The sequence below is a fragment of the Capsicum annuum genome, unplaced genomic scaffold (assembly GCF_002878395.1).
Source record: "Capsicum annuum cultivar UCD-10X-F1 unplaced genomic scaffold, UCD10Xv1.1 ctg2969, whole genome shotgun sequence".
Classification (NCBI taxonomy): domain Eukaryota; kingdom Viridiplantae; phylum Streptophyta; class Magnoliopsida; order Solanales; family Solanaceae; genus Capsicum; species Capsicum annuum.
The window spans coordinates 687,343-708,592 of NW_025836197.1; the positions used below are offsets into that span (position 1 = coordinate 687,343).

The 21,250-nt window shown below is 35.8% G+C and overlaps 1 long non-coding RNA gene across 2 annotated transcripts; it reads right to left on the minus strand.

Moving 5' to 3' along the window:
- Nucleotides 1-7,928: 7,928 nt before the first annotated feature.
- On the minus strand, nt 7,929-12,734 carry LOC107872393. Of its 2 annotated transcripts, none has more exons than XR_001674808.2 (5): nt 12,192-12,734; nt 9,665-9,758; nt 9,238-9,360; nt 9,012-9,087; nt 7,929-8,318 (listed from the first exon to the last, which is right to left on the minus strand). It is a non-coding gene; the product is annotated as an uncharacterized LOC107872393 (long non-coding RNA). The 2 variants fall into 2 exon arrangements; XR_001674809.2 differs by lacking the exon at nt 12,192-12,734 and adding an exon at nt 11,349-11,965 and having other exon boundaries at nt 8,003-8,318.
- Nucleotides 12,735-21,250: the final 8,516 nt, after the last annotated feature.

The window sequence follows — 21,250 nt, forward strand, 5'->3', positions numbered from 1 at the left end:
AGACTTGCTCATACTTTGGGGTTTCTGAATCAACATACTATAGTAACCCTTATGCTTCACCTAAGCTTTTTATCAAACTTATGGGAAACATGCTTTGCTTATTCAATCATTTCTACACCCAAATGACATGGACACATCACATAGGAAACCACTTTAAGAGGGCTCATCACAAACATCATATAAATTCCACATACTAGGGTCAAAGCTCATAAATATTGTAAACAAACATGAATCAAAACTCAACAACAATTGGAATATCAATTTCAACTCACATAAATCATTAACAACTCATAAACATAAAATCTTTGAGTTTTAGAAAAGTGTACTTGAGCTTCTTGGAAGAAAGGCACCCAAGAATCAACATCTACGTACCCGGGGAAACTTTTTTCTTGAAGGTTCTTGGAAAGATTTTGTAACACTCCGATTATCTGAATGAGAATGCTACATGGTGCTTATGACCCCGAGGGACCACAAACTAACCCATGACTGATATTTGTACCTGTACACTGCAATATATATAATGTAATAGTGCGTAAAACATGAAAATGTAGGCAATAAGATTTAATTGAATAAAAATCTGTCAAAACATAATATCTATATGGGTGAAAGATACCCAAAATAACTTAAAACTGAATGAAATCTGAACTAAATCTGTATACTGAATCTGAAAGCCTAGTACTGTTTGAATAAAGAGTTGAAGAAACATGTCTCCAACTAACTCTGTCTAAAAAAACTGAGCTGAAATAATAAATGAAATAAATAATATCATCCTCGAATGGATAAGGATTCACTGCAACTCTGCGACTGGAATGGTACTGCTACTACTGATCTGGAGCTTATATCTATAAACCTATGGTGTAATGTGAAAGAAAGCACCATAGAATAAATGCGTCAGTACAATTGGGAGTAATGAGTATATAAGTGAGGTAGGCTAAATGCAAAAGGGTTTACATGCATGAACAATGCTAACTGACTGACTGATATGAACGTAAGAGTGAAAATATGCATACATAGTAGCTGAGATTGTGATTACGTGATATCTAGATTGGGACACTAATACATGATCTACTGATATCTAGCATGAAAAATATTAAAATTCTGATAACATAGATAATTGTGTCTGACAGTCCTGAATCTAATTGAACTATTTGTGTTCTATTCTATAACTGAATTGACAGTATCTAACAGTCTTGATATGCTGAAATCTAAAGAACTAAATGATTTGTTTTACTGAGAATGGGATTAAAACTGTGGGAGGTAGTTATTTGACCGATATGCCCCAACAACGCATATAGCTAAGTTAGGGTCCAATCTCTGCCCCGACTGAAAGGCTGTCAATACCGCGCCATAGGTAAGGACAGTTGTGAGTGACCCTTAGCTGGTAGTTACTCCAAATGAGAGTGGTGGTAACCCTAAACTAATGGATTAACCCACCTCATCAACCCTAACCTGACAGGTTAATATGTCTCAACCTATAATGGCTATGTAGTTTTGGAACGCAAGGATGATTACTAAGAATCACACCCCAAACTGGCAGGTGACTTCCCATCCTTGGGTTCACTCGATGCTAACTTCTACTCCCATCTGAAGAGACTAAACATGATTTAACTGACGGTACATGGACTGAGCAACTGACTTTCGTTGACTGACGGATTAGTGCTACTATCTGAGAATTAACTGAGATCATGAGATTTCTTAGGTTTCCTGAGTCACATGCCCGACTGAGTTATATAGATCATGGCTTGACTAAGATTATCATGAGAACATGACATGGCTCTAGGTACACAACTATATTTTTTGGGTACAACTACCTCCAGGACTCGATGGAAGGAAACTGACACACATGACTGACTTGATCGTAAGAGTAAAGTCCACAATTTACCATATCATGAGTAGGGGATTTCACACTAAGCATAGTTCTCAACATCTTATACATGGAAAGGAAATTCACACAACATGTATATACTTGCATAGCTTCAATATCATTGGTAATCCATATTACAACAACAACGAATATCACTCACATGGAATTCATGGGAAATCGTAAAGCATAGAGCATGGACTTGTCATTTAAGTACTATTAAATCATGGGACATGAATTCTATCATCTAGGCATATTATCAAACACTTTGCATGCATTCTTTTAGCTTAAGTGTGTTCATGAATTTCACAATATTAAGCCACATAAGGATCATGAGTTTCAACTAACAAACACATATACATCATGAAAATAGCTTTAGATATCATCTTGAAACTTAAACAACAATCATCAACATGTACATGCTCATATCATAACAAGACAATCACAAAATATTTAAAACATGGTTCTTGAGCTTTATGAACGAAATAGATCCATAGATGAACACTATGCATACTTGACTCAAGTTTCTTGATGTTTTTGAACTTGAAGGATTTGAAATCCTTTGATTTTTAAAGAAGATTGGGTCTTGTTCTTGTAGATTAAATTTATAAAGAAACCCTAGTATTTGTTTGTGAAATAATAATGAGCAAAATGGCTGAATTCAAACTCATCTGTGTATATATAGGCAAGTGTTAAGTGACCAAATGCGCCTGTTAAAACGGCCTGGAAGTAAACTAAACGTGGCGTGTGGTGACCCGAATGATGGTCCATCAAGAACTTAATGGTCTATCATTTTGACCGTCATATGTGGACCAGAAATGGGGTTTACTGGATAAGAGTTGACATCCTGGATGATGGTCCGTAAAAAATATGATGGTCCATCCAATCGTCCGTCAATCCTTATCTAGAACATGGCCCTACTGTCTTGGATGTGACGATCAAAGTGGCGGTCCGTCACTTGTTTAGCGGTCCATCAACTTGGATGCCGCACCTGGGCGTTTTGATCAGTTCTGAGTAAAATATTCATAACTTCCTCGTCTGGTGTCGGATTTGGACAAAATTGATATCGTTAGAAAGCTAACTCAATTTCTCACGTGATAGAAAATAGAAATCTCAAAAATATCACGGGTACAAAATTAGATTTGTATTTCAAAGAAATTACTAGCATCCTTAAGATGATTTTTAGCTTAGAATAAGCAAGGGTATTATAGATTTCTTGATTCCTCTTAATTCTCTCTTGATTTTTGTTGAAGAAGATGAGAGGATTTAATTTTTTGGAAACCCTAGTTTTTGGAGTGGAAAAGAAAAATAAGGCTGAGATCTCTTGGCCGGGTATTTATAGAGGATGGGGAAAAGTGGAAAAGATCAAAAAGCCCTTGGAATTAAACTAAAAAAAATTCCGATTTTACATGCTAGCGCGACACGCTACAATCATGCCAGCTTACTAGAATTTGGACAACTAGGAAACTGCATGATGGCGTGACACGGTGGAAATCGTATTGCCCCTTTGGTTGCGAACTGAAACTATACCGCGATGCGGTGGAATCACAAAGTTTCATTGGAATTTGACAAATTCTGAAATTAAGCCTTGGCGCGATGGGGCTCACTGGATTTTGACGATTGCTATTTTGGCTAGCTCCACGATGTGCTAAAGTGCCAGGTGGCACACTGTCACTCTAAAATGGCTCTAACTCTTCACCTGAGTGTCGGATTTTGGCGAATTTGGTATCTATGGAAATCTTATTCAATGCTTTACATGAAAAAGAGTTGAAATTAGAGAAATTCTACGCGATCCAAAGTATTTTATACTTGGGGAGATATTTCTAAAACTTTTAGACTCGAATTCCCACTTTACAGAATACGCTCTAAGGCTCAGACTTGAAGAGGATTTTACGGGGCATTACAATGGCATTCGTCAGTTTCCAGTGAGACATTATAATTTCAGTGCATCGCACTGAAGTTCCAGTTCCCAATTGGCATTTTCCAGTGAGGTACAACGATTGGCCAGAGTCGTGCCAAGGTGCCATTTTATTGTCAATTTCCAGTAGCCCGACGCGATACCCCCGCATCGCGCCAAAATGTAATTTCATAATTTTCTATTTTTAAATAGTTTCTGCTAACTTATAGTGACTCACCGTGATGCCACCACATCACGATGAAATCCAAAATTGGAATTTCAAGTGGAAGAAATTTAATTCTTTTTAGGGGAATTTGGGTCTTTTTCCACAACCCAAATCAGTTCAAAACATGTTAATTAACCCCTAATAACCTAATTAGATCATTATTTACTCAATTTCACTCAAATCAAGATCAATCTCTCTTCTAATTAGCAAAACCTTACCTTTCAAGAATCAAGAACAATCTCAAGATTCTTCAAGAATTAAACCTCCAAGGCATGTTATGTGTTCAACCATGGGCCCTTACAACCCATGGAGTCCAAGAACCCTATTTAAAAATACAAGTTTTCAAATTTATGATTTCCATGCTCGATTTAGATTGTATGTATGTTCATGGTGTTATTTGGACTTCAATCCATGATTAATTACAAGTTTCAGGAAATTAACATAGCATGTGTGATGAATTATGTGATTCTCATGTTAAATCCTTTAAATGATAAGTTGAATGTTATAGCTATGATATTTATATATATATTTATTATTATGTAAAATAGTCATGCTCCCTAAGTGTTTGCTAGAATGCCTAGGTGAATTGAATAGTGCAATCACGACATATTATCATGTGTTCCCATTCATGTACAAGTTTATGCCTCTCAATTGTTTGACAAATTGTCTAAATAAATGCCTTATTAACAAGAAATTATTGTTATGCTTTTAACATAATGCCATGCTTTACTATCAATGCTATTGAGTCTTGGGGGTATTTAATACCTGAAATCTAGCTGTTTACCAAAAATTACAGTAGCTACAAAATAGTCTCAGTAATATCACGAACAATAGTACTCAGTCAGATACAAAACTCAGTGAAACTCAGTCCAGTTTAGTTCAGTCTAATAACCAGTTTCATTCAGTTGGGAGTAGGATTCAGCACCAAGCGAACCCAAGGATGGGGGCTCACCTGTCAGTAGAGGGTGTGATCCTTAGTACCAGTACTTATGTTCCAAAACTATGTAGCCAACGTAGGTTAAGATATCAACCTGCCAATTAAGGGTTGATAAGGTGTTTACCTGCCAGTTAAGGATAATACCGCTCTTATTAGGGAACCTACCAATTAAGGGTTGATAAGGTGTTTATCTGCCAGTTGAGGGTAATACCGCTCTTATCAGGGAACCTGCCAATAGAGGGAGACCCTTAGTCCTTCGGGATGATATTTTAGTGGATCCACATAACCAGTGTCTATACCCGTGGCACGGTACTAACACCTATCCAACTAGGGTTACAGGTTGGACTCTAATTAGTTCAAAGAGGGATAAGTTGATTAGATGATTATCTCCTACAGTTTCAGTTTCAATCTAGCATTGAACTCAATTAAGTTCTACAGAATCAGGATTGTCAGAAACAGTCACGCAGTTATCAATAATTCAATTATCAGTAATCTTAGATATTAGTTACTCAGTTATCCAAACTTAATACTCAGTTTTAGTACAAACCTCAGACACAGTATATATATGTACATGCACAGTATTTCATAATCAGTGTTTACAACAGCTTCAGTTATCCATGTACTCTCATTCAGTTATATTCATATCACTTGGTTAGTTACTATTCATGCATATAAACATATACATATTAGCCTTACCTCATCTAGAATACCAGTACACTCCATGTACTGATCGCATACTCTTTTCTTGCACTATGATGTCTCATATAATAGGTTCAGACGCTTAGGTTCCTGACTGTGCTAAGCCAAATTTAGTTAGCAGTAGCAAATTCAGTAGTGAGTCCTCATTTATCGAGGATATTCTTTTATTTCAATATTACAGTAGATTCAGTATTTTATTAGTCGGAGTTAGTTGGGGACTTGTCTCATCAACTCAAAATTCAGGCAGTTCAGCTAGAGGCTTTTCAGACTAGACTAGTTTAGATAGTGTTCAGTTTTCAAATGTTATTATCAGTTTCTATTTTTATCAATATTCAGATTATGGACCTTATGTCACATTATCCTAACTTCCGTATTATTTCAGTATTAATATTTAGTGCTTACAATAGGTACCATTCATGGGTTATCTTGTGGTCCTTCGGGGTCGTAAGAACCATGTGGCATCCGGGTGTAGACTCGGGGTGTTACATTATGTGTAGGAACCTAAAATAAAAATTAGGCGCATTGTTCTTGGATTATAATTTAATGATCATATGCCCTAAGAAACTTTAAAGTTGAATAGGTCGAGGAATCCCAAGGGTCTTGTATGTTGCACTTGTACTGAAAAATTGATTCTAGTTTTACGTGCAATATTGGACTTGTTTGGACTAAGTTTAAGTTTTAGGGATATGAAATTTAGAAAAAGTAGAAATTTTCAAATTTTGAGCTTTTCTTCAAGTTTTGCATGTCCTCACTATCTTTTGGACACAAACACTTGGTTTTTTAGGTACAGATTGCACCAAAGGCTTCAAAAAAGAAGGCAGGACCTTTGAGGAAATGAGATAAATCCCCTAAGAGCAGTGGCTTAATGGAGGAGTACCTGATTGATGCAACCAAAGAATCCCCAACCACAGTGATGTGACCATGGGCTAGAGCCCAAAGGCATGCTGTAGCTGAGACTATTATTAAAGCTACCATGGGCATACCACTTGCAGACCGTTCACAGTGGATAAACGACCTATTTTTACTCAGCCTAAAGCTTAGCCACAGATCAATATACCAATAACCAGTTCGAGGATGAAGTTGGCTAGGATGTTACCTCTATACTCTTCCTATTTTGAGGATGGAGAGGATGATGATAATGATGAGATAGTATCTATGTCACTTCTATCCACATACACACGGGGTCTCCAATTTGAGGATAGGTTGTAGGATACATCCGAGGCAGTAGTTCAGGAGGGTACAGATCAGACTTTACCACAGGTACCATTACAAGGCACAGAGCCAGCAGCTCAGACAAATCAGTCTTTCAACCCTACACATGTGTCGATAGAACCTATTAATGAACTAAACTTGAGGAGATGTGTAGAGGGAGTTTGGACTATTTATGAGTATGATATATTTATGATTGGGGCCGGCCGACCCAAGAGGATTATTTATGAGTAGAGATAGATTGAGTTGTATGGGTTGGACGGACCATCATTGTTATAGGTTATGTTCCAATGCTATCAACTGGGGTGGATGACTAGACCTTTGGGTTCCTACAGCTAAGCAATGGTGAGGGAGTTCTATAAATTCTACTATGCCACAGTATCTTTGACTACGTATAGAGGTAGTAGGCATGTAGACAAGCCCCAATTGGAGCAGATACTTATGATAGGGGTCATAGTCCATATTTCAGCAATGACCATCCATCGAGTTGTCTTAGACCCTAATTATATAGCTCTTGTGTCTACTGCAGAGTGTCATTATAGGTTAATATTTGCACGGGACAAACATGCAATGTGGGATGACACTACTAGAAATTAGCCCAATGGGAACGGTTTAAAAACCGTTGTAATAGATTAAAAAACCATTTCCATAGATCTACCACAATGGTTAGGCGGGCGTTGCGTATGTGAGGGTTGGGATAGGTCTATCGCAATGGTTATTGTGATGGTTACGAAAACCGTTGCAATAGATAGACCCATCGCAACAGCTTTTCTAACCTTCTATTGCGATGCTTTGTATCGTCTATAGCAATGGTTCAGAACTGATGTAATAGACTATATTGCAACGATGGGAAATCGTTGCAATAAGGTCTTTCAGATATCTACTACAATGCTTATTGATCTTTTGCAACGGTTTTAAACTACCCATTGCAACTCTTTTTGACACCTATTGCAATGGTTTTTTTAGTTTTTTTGTAATATTTTTTTTTCTACCTATTGCAACTATTATAATTATCTATTGCAGCGATTTTTGCCAACTATTCCAATTACTTCAAATACCATTAATAGTTCAAATACCAATTGAAGTAAATATACACACATTACAATAAAATCTTTCATTAATAATAATCCAAATTAAAATATACAACAAACTAGTAATCTAAACCCAATAGAAAAATGTTAAAGTCAATGATCGTTAGTTTTCCCACATAGTATCAAATTCGAGTGGAGATAAGTTTCAAAAAATTCAAAATCAAAAAGATTGACATTAAATCCTCTGTCAACAATTCAAAAAGGAATGGTACAAACTGTCTCTAGGTTAATCTTGTATTTATAAGATGTATTTTATTGTTGTTGTTGGTGGTGAAATCCTCAACCATTTTCCATGAAATAAAAGATGCACTCATACTTCATCATCAAGAATCACTCCTCTTTTATCTTTGTAAATTCTCTCCAGCTTTTTCTTCCATGCTTTGCAATGCCTTGTCAACCTAACAAAAGTGAGAAAAATGAGAATGAACTTCTACGTTAACATCATTCCATAACAAGTTAGAGCATAGTGTACATAGAATCAGCAAAGTCAATTACCGATGGGATATGAATATTATAAATATAGTGGGTTATTACCACAGTATTTGTCCTTAAAAATGACAATCACTAGAAATCACAAACCCAGGAGTTACAATAGGAAAAAAACACAAGCGACTATGAAACATAGGCTTGAATAGGTAGCAAAGATCCACGAATAAGTAAATTCCATACTCATTCAATATACAAGGTAAAAACTACTATGTATTGCCACATTCTACCCTCAACCGGAGTAGCATATTTATAAGTACGTAACTGAAAGACCATTTTACCAACAATCTTTTGGTTAAAAGTTCCAGAGGATAGGATAAGCATGGAATGATTTCAAACTCACATAATGTATTAGACATTAGATCATTAAATTAAGACTTAAATTACAGGAAAAGATCATGGTAACTAAGTAATATCTTCTTGATGGGTCTTAATTAGCTCCAGCTCTCGCTCTAAGCTATCTTGTGTATCAACAACCTTTGAAAATTTACTTTGAGATAGCAAAAATGTAATTACATATCGTCAAATTCCCTTGGAAAAATAACTGAAGGGAAATTTATAGAGCAAGGCTACAAGAAACATTTTTGATAGACATAGAAACAAACCTCAATTAGAATGTAAATAGTGCTCCACTATTAATCTCGGAAAATGCAACTTGATCTCTTAACAGGAAACATCCACCTAGATATTAGACAAAAAATTAAAGAGAAAAATGACTAAGATCTTACTGAATGCAACAAATATACAATAGAAAGGGATTAACACAGAGCATGAACTAAATCTGGATATTTTCCAAAGAAGAATGCTTACTTCAAAAAAATCTCAAGTTACCTCAAGTTTGAGAAGAATGTCGCGATTCTAGAGGATCCTCTTGTCCCACTTAGCTATTGCATGAGCCTGCTTTCTAAATTTTGCAGTGCGTTCCAGCAGCTCAATGTTCTATTCTTTGATGATCTTTCATTGAAATAAAGAATACACAATAAGTTACACATGTCAGAGTGTAATAAACAAGAACTATATTTATTAAAAAAGACTAGATAACTATATATACAAATCATCAGACACGCAAAAAACATAATTCTTGGAAATCTTCAAATTCAAATTTAGTACAAAAAAGGCATCAATTCTTTCATTGTTCTACTGTAGCTACCAAAATTCAGGTAAAAGCTACAACACTTTTACAAATGGGTGTTAATGTGCCTAATATTTAGCTTTAAAGTAAGATGAAAGAGAGAAAGAATATGTTGGTGTCTCTAACTTGCTTCTTCTTCGGGACCACTAAACTCAAGATCTTCAACAGCTTTATTACAATGTCTCAACTCTAGCATACAGTTCAACTATAATTCTTCACCCTGCAGCAGAAGATTACAAGAAGAATTGCTTATGAATAGTCATTCTCAAAGATGTACAAATCAAAATACTATTAAATCACAAGAGCTACTAACACTATATGAATTAAATAACATGACAGTAAGCAAACTTGAGGGACATTTTTAGAATTGTTGTTGAAAGAGGGACTGAAGTTAGGACCAATATAAATAGATTTTTGAAGCAGGAATTAACAAATGAAAAATATAGAGAAGTTCAATGTATTGTTGTCAAAGGCAAAAAGCATAAAAAGTATGTATACCTATTTTAGTTTTAAGCACAAAATGCGATGAACTGAGTCTTTAGTTAAGAAAAGTGAAAATAAATTAAAAATTATACAATGGACAAAGGAATTGAAACAACTACAATCAAGTGACTAAAATAAAACATTCTCCAAGTAAAACAAGCCTAAGTATTTTGATGTCTCATGGCATTTCGGTAACAATTAAAATGTCACTTTGTCGAACTATAATTGTTGTCTAGACGGCCTTTCAAAGATTGAGTCAATGGGCAATGACACACATGCCTTAATACCTTGATGCCTCATGCCTACACTGAGGTTCCAGCTAAATAAGGCGATGTCCTCTACCAAAGCTTCACCTAGCTCTAGCGCTTAAGTGAGTATTTAACAACATAGGTAGAAAAACAACAAGAATTATCAGAATAGGCATATCTAGAACTATAATGAAATGTGAAGTCAGAGTTTAGCAATAGAGACAATAATGCAGTACATTTTTAGTTTGATTCCTTTTTTAAATTCTTATATTGGGATTCTCTTCTTCAATTATAAGTCATAAGATAGGTAGTAGGAAAATGAATTTTAGAATTTGAGCAACTCTCTGCTAAATGCTCCTTTTTTGGATTTTTGGTGGGTAAATAGTACATTGTTGAATCGCCTCGTTGATCTCGAGAGTTAACTCAATATTCTATCTAAATGATTTCATGCATAGATTGTTCACATTCTTTGACAAGATGCTACACCAAATGCTTCACAAACTAAGAGGTCATGCTAAAAGCAGGAAAATTACTAGATGACATAAAAGTTGTGAACATGGACATAGAAACATATGATCATTAGGATAAACTACTGCTATATATTCTTAAAAATAGTGGATCATGTAATGCTAATTTCTTAACAATCTACTCTGTAGAAGCAATCCATGATGTTCAACTATATCTTTTTTTTAAATACAAATACCCAACGTAATCTCACAAGTGGAGGTCTGGGTAGGGTAAGGTATACCCAACCTCACCCTAATCTTATGATGGTAGAGACGTTGTTTCCGATAGATCCTCAGCTTAAGTGAAGAATATCAAAATTAGTACAAAAAAAATTACAGTAGTAAAAGACCATACAAATAATGGAGAAAAATACAATAACAACCACAAATAGTATGATAAATGAAGCAAAGAAAACAATAGGTAATAGTAGAATTGAAGATACTCTAATAATAATACTGAAATCAAAAACTAAACAATGCTCTTCTACCATCTAAGTAAATAGAAAAAAAAAACCACTAAAAACAAACATATTCAAGCAGTGTGTAAAAGTAAGCTAAAGAGGAATACAGTACCAATTCCTGGTTGATCCCCACAAAACTGATTTGATTGGCTAGTAAATGTTCCCCTAGGATTTTACTTTTGGGATTTTATGCCACTATAGTAAAAAGCACAGGAATGAAAACAAGAAATTGGGCTACTCCTCTCACACCCATTTACTCTTGAATCAGCATCAGTAAAGCAGACAATGCTTCTCATGAGAAACTCAACATATCTCAAACCTCCCTATAACACCAGAAAATCCCACAAAGATCAAGTCTTTGTTATTTTTACCACCAAACCTATTGTAGTCTGCTAAAAAACACCTTTCAAATGTTGAAATCATGAAATCTCCAACAACAGTCTTACTGCTTTTACCAAGTAAAAGATCTTTCATCTCCCTCTTCAAAATCCCACAAAAAGGTTAGGCTTTGTTGTATTTACTACCAACCCAATTCATTGTTTTTCAAAGAACACTTTTTGGGTATCTAAATCATGAAATCTGCAATAAGAATCTCAATGACCAACTTCTAATTTTCAAGCAAAAAATTGAAGAATCGTTTTTATCATACTCCCATAGAATCCAATAGAGCAAAAGACCTATCAATCTACCTCATCTAAATCCGACATTATTCTACCACATTTATAAGATTACTTATCTCATTACTATTGTGTAAATAGTAGGTTTAAGTGATAGTATTGGTATGAAAATGGGTCGGTTCTGTATAGTAGTAGGGTGTACACAGACTTAACTCCTATCTCAAGGAGGTAGAGAGGTTGTTTTCGCAATACCCTCACCTCAAGTACCGCATAAGAAAGCAGACACAAAAAATTAAGATGAAGTTCATAAAATACAAAAAGGATTCAGAATAACTTACATAAATATGAAGTGCAAATTTAAGAACTGAAGTGGGAGCAGCAGTGTCAGAGCACAGTGAAGTCAGAGCATAGTGAACCAATTTCTTTAATTGAAATTAGGGACAATGAAGAAATTGAAATTATAGATGCACTTTAATGAAGAAATTAAAGCTCCCAATTATGAGATGAAATGGCAATTATGGAGCACAGTTGACCTATAAGAGTGAAATTGGGGGAAAATGTTTATAATTCTTTACTTTTTGCCAATGTTGGTGTGGAAAATAAAAAAAAGTTGCAATATTTTATTTTAACCCAATAAAGCATTGCCATAGATGACTCCATGGAAATAGTTCATGAGATTGTTGCTATAAGACTCTCCATTGCAACGCATCTTGAACAACAACAATGGTTATACCATAAAAAATTTCTATTAGAATAATTTTTTTTGCAACAGTTAGAACCATTGTAATAGAGGGTCTATTGCAATGCTTTTGGAACCGTTACCAAAAAGTCTATTGTAATAGGGGTAATTTCTAATAGTATATAGAGCATATGAGAGAGAGAGTAGAGATGATGAGAAGGTGTAAGTTTTATTTCAATTTTTGGTGAAGATACCCCTCAAATCGAGGGTCAAGGTGTAATCAAGAAGGAGGCATTGAATTTTGCCATAAAGTTTTGTTCGGTGGTAGTCTATTATAGATTATGTCCAACTGCTGGGACAACATGTTGACGTAGGATGGAGCTGAATTGATAGTGAGCATGATGGTAGGTTATGATATTGATTTTGCAACCATTATCATACACAGGCTTCATGAGAGAGATTTCGGTGATATGGCAGTACTACCCTTTCCTTATCTTATTCAGATGTTGGGTGATAAGGCTGATATGCTGGAGTTTCCAGGTGTTGATGCAAGTGTAGAGGTGACGATCGTGGCCCAAACTAGTATGATCAAGGATTTGACCAACCTGGTCCTTACACAAAGGGCCCATAGGCCTCTTGATAGTGATTCTCGCCCAGTTTAAGGGCCCATCAGTTCAAATAGAGCCTACTAATAGATAAGGAGGAAATGTTGGTATTATTATGGATTTTGTGATATGGATCCAAAAGAGGCCCATGACATGAGCACACGGGGTGAGGGGACCACAACCACTTTCACTTCAGTTCTAGTTTCCACTTTGGATCCTCTTGGGACATCTATAGTGCCTCCTCACCCCTCTACTATAGCTACTTCTATAGGTTTAGTTTTAGTATTTCAAGAGTTCTTGCAAAGCTTTGTAGATAGTTAGAGTACTATACTACCTAACTAAAGAATGTTGAGGCCGAGGTGGCATCGCTGTATGGGTAGATCCAACCTTGGGTCTAGATGACACTAGAGGCGATAGAGACTATATTTTAGGCTACACACTGGGTTAAGATGTCAGTGTCCCAAGATGAGGTGCATACATGTATAGATTCTTTTGAGGACTTAGTGTCAGTCAAGTTTAGTGATATTGAGCATCAAATCAGGGTAAAGTTAGAGAGAAGGTGGCTATACTATAGGTAAAGATAAACTCTCTCATTAAGAGCAATATTCTAGCCATCTCTCCAGTTATACCTCCATTTGTTCAGCCGGTACTTGTACATAGGCCTAGACACTTTGACTTATTCATAGATGATGAGGAGATGATCCTCACAGTTGGGGCTAAGAGAGGTAAAGAGATAGATTTACAAGATATGGATGTACCAGATGATCAGACCTTGAAATGGGCCTCACATAATTCAAAGAAAAAAAATTGCTAATAGGCAAAGGCGTGCCGAGATAGCTACAAGTGCAACCTCTAATAGTACATCTCTACCACCACTGTCACTACTAGTCCAGATACTCTACATAGGGATGATCATGACAGAGAGGCCTAGTGCATCCCAGATATGTCCTCATTTCCTTGCTTTACATTATTTACATGCACTACGAATATTGTGTAGTCTTAAAGTTTTGGGTAGGGTATACCACTGGTCCTTATTGTCGTGCTTCTTTTTCTGTCATCTGCAATATAGTTGTAGAACTAGCATGTCTAGGTTAATTTTATGTCATATTGTGTTTTTATTTTGTATTGTGTGGTGTTTGCATGTAATTAGGAGATTTTTTATTATCTAGGGTAGTTGACATATTTTTGTTGATTTTTAAGAAACAATATACCCCTTTAGAAATATGTTTTAAAACTACTTGATATGTATATATGTGTGACCATTATGGATCTTTTTATGACATTAGGATTAGGGACATGATAATAATTTCTAACAATTGAATGAGCCGATAGGTAGTAGTTTGTGATGTGACCCTATAACATGTGTGTGTGAGATTCTACTTAGTTTCCTTTGTGTGTTGAATCTAGAAATCTCCTGGTTAGTCTTGTCTAGGTTGTAAGATAGTCGGTTAGGAAAGGATCATAAGCGCTTTTTGAATAAAATCCACTTTTAGCCTAAATGATCTTCCATGTGTGAATAACTATCCCTTGATGTAATACCCTAGGTTTTGGACTCTAATTTTTTCCTTGTGATTTGGGCTCACTGATACAACTCATGTGATGAGTCATGAAGACTCCTTATGATTCATATTGTGCCTATCATAGTCCAACCAGTGAGGATTACCCATATTTCTGTCTTGATAATGACTAGGACCCATGAGTCATAGAGTGGGATTCGGCTCCAAACAAGTGAAGGTGGCCTGGAGACATTACCCAGACTATGAGTCATGGTGATGACTCATGGCTAGTGATAACAAGTCGTTACAAAACCCATAGCGACTAAGAGTTATTTTCTTGTATATTTTAAATTAAGGGTAAATTGGTCTTTCCCCATTATTTGAACTATTCCCATGACTTAAAACCTTCCCTTTCCCTATTTCCACCCAATTAACATAAACATAAACTACTTTTCTTTCTCAAATTTCCCAATCACAAACAAGGCTAGGCTTTCTAGGGATTGCTTATTCTTGGGCTCAAAGTGTGGTTTCTTCTCTAAATACTTTGTATTTTCAGGCATGTATCTCTTTCCTTAAACTTGTATTTTATCATTGCATGCAATGGTTTGATATTCATGTGGTTTTAATATTTGATTTTGGAATTTGGGTTGAGGGTTTTGGATGGTTATTGTTTAAATGGTATTTCTATGGTTTACATGCATTTTTATGCTTTATTGATGGATTTTGGAACTTATTAGGTACATGTTAAATGGAATGAGGGTCATGGATTCACCTAATTTTATAGAATTTTGTTTGGAATTGTTATTAACCTCAACCTACCTTATGAGATTGGCTTTGAAACATGGCTATATGCATAATTTAACCACTTTTAAAACTATTACACTTCATACAAAGTCTAATGGAATATAAATTATTTTAAAGGGCCTTAGCGGCCATTGATTGATTTTAAATTGGAACTTTGGAGTCTTATGGCTAATTAGTTTGGTTTGGCAAAATGGAATTGGCTTGCAAGCATAATTAATATATATGACGATACCATTTGGTAAATGACTAAATGGATGAATCCTTGGTTAAATGGATGGGTTATGTGTAAATTTTTTAATTGGGATTAAAGAGGGATGTGTGGCTCAAAGGTAGAGGTCCCAGGGGACTGATAGTAGGAACCACATTTGTCAGTGTGGGGGCCTTGGTGGTTGTGTGCATAGTTCACATTTCATACATATATATTTTAGAATGATTGGAGCCTCGGTGGCTTTGGACCTTCCTTGGACTTCTCTAGTTTGTGCAGCTAACACATAGTGGGGCCCTTTCGATGGGGAAAGCTAGACCTATATAACCCGTAGGTGTTTTTAGGACGATTAGAGATACACAGTCTAGGTTTATGGTTTTAAATCTCTTGTAAACCTTATTGTCTATCCCAACATTTTATATTCATATGTATGTATGCATGTATCTTAATATGTACACTGAGTTTGGTCTTGATTTTGAAATGGCATTATTTTATCCCTATCCTGAGTTACATGCTAGTGCACACCCAGCTAACTATCCTAGTATACTACATTGCTTATAATGTAGGGTCAAAAGACACTTCTTTTACCCATGTGCAGAGTTAGGTGAGCTGATTTGTAGGTTGGTTTGCGGTGAAGTGGTGAGCCTCCATCTTTTGGAAAGCTTGCTCATTCCATTGATTTCTTTCTGTCAAGATTCGAGCTGAGGCCCTAACCACGATGGGAATCCCGAACCACAAAGGCCCGAGGGATCCCTTAGCATTCTACCATAAGCATAATCCATACATAATCAAAGTATGGAAGATATGATGAAAATCAAGGGAAATTTAGAATACAACTGTGTCGACAAATATGACAATATAATACTCAACTTTCGTCTACGAAGCCTCTAATGAAAACTACTATCTAGACAGGGACAAAGCCCCCAATTAGACCATAAACTGAAACACTCAACAAATAAGTAAATTCCTTCTGAAAGATGGATGGCTCACCCATTTCTATTATATCCTAAGTGTTAAACTGATGAGATGAGCCCTGAGACTATACCATAAAACCTAAAATATAGGGGTCAATACACGAAGGTACTGGTACGTACAATACCTAAAATAAAATACATTTTTATACAACATAGGTTAGAGCATTTCATGAAAAATATCAGCATAAAATATTTGAAAATACATGAGCATAATTTAATGAGCTTCAAAACATCTTCTAGAAATCATGACTCAACTCTTTTCACTTCTTCTTAGCTAGATGGTACACCCTACATATCTACAATCCCACGAGATATATGGAATTTTCCCTTAACTTGGCGGCCAATCCCCGAACCCATGTTTGCCGCAACAACTGGATTTTCTACATCTAATATGCCAAAGAGAACAAGTCCAGCGTATAATACCTTTCTTGGGACATAATAAAACCCGTATCAGCAAAACAGAGTTTTGGGCATTGAGTTATCTGAATTTGTGCCTTCTTCAGGTAACCACCAAAATCTCTTAAATCCTATTTTTAACCTTTTTGAAACATACATCTTACTGAAGACAAAATCTGCATAAAATCTGTAATCTAATCTGTTCTGAATCTATCATTGCATTCATCTATTTGATATCATCATACCAAGACATACAAGTCATCTCTATAAGCCATATCATATTATGCTTTGGTAATTTTAATGAAAATATATCATTTGACTACCCAAAAGCATTTAAACATAGCATGAGAGTGTTTTAAATTCAAAACACATGAAAATTCATGAAAAATACTCTCCTTTCATTTCTTTTGCAAAGTGTGGTCATCATCTTTTATTGAGCACATGCAAGTTCTTTAATAGTGAATATGAACATTTAATAATATAGATAAAATCCCTCTCAATTCTTTCATAAGATAATAACAATCCATCAACTTTGGCAAAAATGCTTAAATCAATTTTCAACTATCTATGTAAACAATCAATAGCAATATCAAAATAATGGGTTTCATAACAAGAGAGGGAATTCATGTAAATCATGTTTTCATATAACTACTCAAACTCATAACACCGATACATATGAATATAATTCAGATTTATGGAAAAACCCCATGGTTCAAACAAGATTTTATCATAAATCGGGGTTCCCAACACATGATCTCAAAATAAATCTTAAATCTCATAATATGTTTGTACATATATATTTTAAATCTTGTAAAAACTTTAAAACTTATATCCATGTAGTTTAGGATAGCCCCACATACCTTAAAAATGAAGAAATCACGAAGAAATTAACCCTTTTAGCTTGAATGGTCAAACCCTAAGTTAGTTTTCTCCTCTTGTGCTTAAGGAATATGAAATAGGGATTTGATATTGTTAATACATTTTTAGGGACCTTAATTTCGTGTAAATATGTTTAGGAATGGTTATGGAATGTAAAAAGACTTTGTTACCCTTAAAATAACTCAAAACAAGAGTCCCTATGCCGCAAAACATTGGCCATGCGGCGCCAAGCCCATGTCCTTGCCATCAAGTGGGTAGCATCTAGCCCATGGAATAGCCATAAGGTGCGCGACGCCTAGGCCATTTCCTAGAAATTCTAGTGGCAGTAAGCGATGGCAATGCGATGCCTAGAAATTGCCTAGGCTCTACTTTGCGATGCCTACTTAGTTTTGAGGTCCTAAAACACCCCAACACCTCCTACATCATTTGTACTGATATACCATCACTACGGGGGTCCTAAAGGTCATTTTTGATGCATTAAAAAAGTGTTATGACTACGAGGTGTTACACTTTCTATATTTTAGAATTTTAAAGTTCACATTAACATTATAATTTTTATTGTGAATGTCATTATTAAGGGCATGTCCCAACCTAGTAATATATTTGAGTTGGTTTAGAGGCTTTAATGGATATGTGTGAGTTGGATGGTGCTGTTGGTGCTAGAGTTTATTTCTTGAATTATATTAACTATTTTATCTTTATCCCTTAGTTGTATTTCAATTTGTTATTATTTGGATTATATTTGGTTTGGATAGGTATGGTGATGGTCTCTGACCCATGGTGGACTTGAGATACCCATCACGGCTAGGACCAGAGGTGGAGTCGTGACAAGCTTGGTATCAAAGATAGGTTTAGGGTCCTTGGTTTTCCATAAATCCGTGTAGAGTAGAGTCCTTTTTATTAGTGTGTAGCATGCCACACTTATAAGGGGGAGGCTACAAGGCATTTAGGAATATTTCCCTTTCTTGTGTTCTATTTCGGGCTATAGAGTCTGATGTCCTGAATTTTCTTAACTCTTGGTTTGCTTGTATTTCAGATCATGCCTCCTCAAATATTTGATGTTAGTAGAAACTCTGTCGAAACCTCTGCCCTACCCAAGGGAAATTTGGAAGGGACTCACCCTATTTATGGAGTACAAACCCAGTTTAGGGTCCTTTCTCCTGATTGTGCCGCTCCATCTAGGGTTTTATCGATTTCTAGTAGTCTCTCTCCAATGGGTGACACTTATGCTTAGTCTCTACAAAGAGAAATCTCTAATGCGGAGTTTCATCGGTCCATTCATCTACTTACTTAATTAGTGACATCTCAGTCTCATCAATATAGTCCTGTTGGTGCTATTCTAAATTCCTCTAAGGTTACTCGAGTTGGGCAGTTTACGATGTTGATTACCCTAACCTTCACTGACTCTAAGGTTGATAAATATCCTCAAGGTTTCATTGATGAGATGTAGAAGATCCTTAGGATGATTCATGCTGCTGATATAGAGGGCATGGAGTTTGTTGCATATCAGCTAAAAGATATGGCTATTAGTGGTATGAGAAGTGGAAATAATTGAGGGTAGACGATATTAACCTGGAAATATAGGAGGATTTTTCTATTTTTTAATCGTTTCTTTCCTTAGGAGTTGAAGGAAGCTAATGCTAAAGATTTTGTTAACTTAAGGCAAGGAAGGATGAGTGTGAAGGAATATACCCTGAAGTTCCATCAGTTTTCTCATTATGCTACAGAGTTAGAGTCTAGTATGAGGGCTATAATGTGGAAGTTTTCTTTAGGTTTGTCTTATGACTTGGTACTAGAGTGTAAGGCTGCGATATTGAACAATGATATCTCCAGGACTGTGGTTATGTAGCAAGTTGAGGATGAAAAGAAGGAAATAGGAGGAGATTTAAAAAATATAGAATAAGAAGTTCAGGTATTTAGAGTAGGGTGGAGGTTAGTAGAATAGTAGAAGAGATGGTAGATAGTGGAGAAAAAAGAAGACTTGGGGAAATTTTGGTTCATATTCTTTGGCTAGTGCCCTTTATCTGAAGTTGTCTGGTGATCGTCAATTTTAGACTAGTAGTGGCCCTAAGGCACAGAGTGCCCAGTCACAGGCTAGTGGAGCTCAGTCAGCCCCATCATATCGTACTTGTAGATTTTATGGGCAGCTTTACCCTAGTTATTATGATGATGGGAGTAATTGGTGTTTTAATTGTAGTCGGCTTTGTCACATGCAACAGGAATATCCTACAGCTAGAGCAGCTCCTACACCAAAAGGTGCTACTTTTGGTACCGAAATTAACAAGAATCATCTCTATGCTTTTTCCACATATTAGGAATCTGAGGCATCCTCTGATGTTGTCATTAATATGTTAAAACTCTTCTATCGTGATGTGTATTAGTTTCTTTATTTAGGATCAATTCTCTCTTATGTGACCACTTATGTGTCTGTGTATTTTGGTTTTGGTCCTGAAAGTATTTCTGAGCCCTTCTATGTTTCTACTCTATTGGGTGATTCTATAGTCGTTAGAAGAATCTATAGGGCTTGTATGCTGCCCATCTTTAATAGGGAGATCTTGGTGGATTTGATAGAATAGGACATAGTGGATTTTGATATTATCTTGGTGATGGATTGGCTTCATTCGTTCTATGCTTCTTTGGATTGTAGGACTTGAAAAGTCAGTTTCCAATTCCCTATTGAATCGATAATTTAATGGGAGGGAAGTTTTGTAGTTCCTAAAAGGAGGTTTATTTCTTATCTTAGAGGCTAGAAGTGGATGTCCAATGAGAGTATTTATCATTTGGTTTGAGTTAAAGATTTTACTTCTGAGGTTCCCTCTTTGCAATCTGTCCCTATGGAAAACAAATTCCCTAAAGTGTTTCCCAAGGATTTTCTTAGCATTCCTCCCGATGAGGAAATAGACTTTGGAATAGATCTTCTACCCGATACAAATCTTATCTCTATTCCTCCTCATAGAATGGATCTGACTAAGTTAAATGAGCTAAAGCACAAATTAAAGGATTTTTTTGACAAGGGATTTATCCATCCTAGTGTTTCTCCATTGGGCGCTTTGCTGCTTTTTGTGCGAAAGAAAGATGGGTCTCTTCGAATGTGCTAGATTATCGACAGTTAAATAAGGTTACAGTAAAGAATAAATATACTTTTCCTAGGATAGATGACCTTTTTATCTAGCTTTAGGGTGCTAGATGTTTCTCTAATATTAATGTCTGTTCGGGCTATCATCAGTTAGGATTAGGGAGGATGATATTCCCAATACTACTTTCCGTACCCGGTATGGTCATTTTGAGTCCTTGGTTATGTCATTTGCATTGACTAATACTCTGGCGCCTTATATGGATCTTATGAATCGGATGTTTAG